Source organism: Tupaia chinensis, unplaced genomic scaffold, assembly GCF_000334495.1.
Source record: "Tupaia chinensis unplaced genomic scaffold, TupChi_1.0 Scaffold000074_1, whole genome shotgun sequence".
NCBI lineage: Eukaryota > Metazoa > Chordata > Mammalia > Scandentia > Tupaiidae > Tupaia > Tupaia belangeri.
Genome location: NW_006159534.1, coordinates 1,523,571 through 1,524,554, shown reverse-complemented (window position 1 = coordinate 1,524,554; position 984 = coordinate 1,523,571). Strand labels below are relative to the sequence as shown.

The 984-nt window shown below is 56.7% G+C and overlaps 1 protein-coding gene across 1 annotated transcript in view; it reads right to left on the bottom strand.

Annotated features, from left to right (window-relative positions):
- The window catches only part of LOC102489567 (protein FAM163A), a 142,761-nt gene that overhangs the window by 98,040 nt on the left and 43,737 nt on the right, over window positions 1-984 (bottom strand). The window lies entirely within an intron of this gene.

Genomic DNA, 984 nt, shown 5'->3' with positions numbered 1-984 from the left:
CGCCGCCGCCTGGAGGACCCCCCCGCCGCAGAGGCTGCTGCACGCGGGCCAGGGAAGGGGTAAACCTGCGCAGCGGGTGCCTTCCAGAGCCCCTTCCCTCAGCTCCGCTGCGTTTTTGCCTAAGAAATGTTCACCGGGGAGTCGGGCGCCCTAGGAATGCCTCAGTACAGGGGACTTTGCGCACTACAGATCGGGTCCAGCACGAAAAATCCCGAGAGAATGAGATCTAGGGGCCAGGGCGTGTCGCTGTCCACTGGAAAGAGACCGCCTGGAGAGCCTCGGAGAGGCTCCGCTCTTCTATTTCCGGCCCGCACCGGCCCCTGGAGACCCAGTGACATCTGGATGTCCCCACCGCTCAGGGGTCCCCGCTCCTCGCGGCGTGGCGGGGCAGGATCCCAGGAGCCGAGTCAGTGTGTAATCAGAGCTGATGGTCAGGTCTGGCAGGAGAGGGGGGTATTGCCTCCACGCGAGGAGGTACGTTATGGGTGCTCCAGATTCTTGTCTAAAATCACCCTCTTAAGGTCTTAAAACCCTACGAGTTGCTTATGGGCTGTATCCCAAACAGTGAGTTCAGACATCAGTCATCCAGACGTGTGCTGAAAGTCCTGACGGGTTGAGATGGAAGGAGCACGCTTTTAGCACTTCCAAAGCATCTCACCATGGACCTTCCACCTGCTCTGGTCTGGCCACCTTTCTCCTGACCCTGCTTTCCTATCTCGGTTAGACTAAGGACACCGGGGAGGAGGAGCAATCAGGTCACGAAGGTTAATGCTCAAGGGTGGGGGGGTGCTCCCACCACATCAAATATGTTTCCCTCCTCAAACCCAGCATAGCCTGGGGGACTCAAGGGAAAGGAGATCAGAGTGTCAATTTGGAAAACTCCAGAACACTAAAACCATGGACTTTCGACCCAGGTTCACCTTGTAAAGGAGATAGGAAAAAGAAACAGCAACTAGACCCAGCTGTAGTATTCCTAATACACTC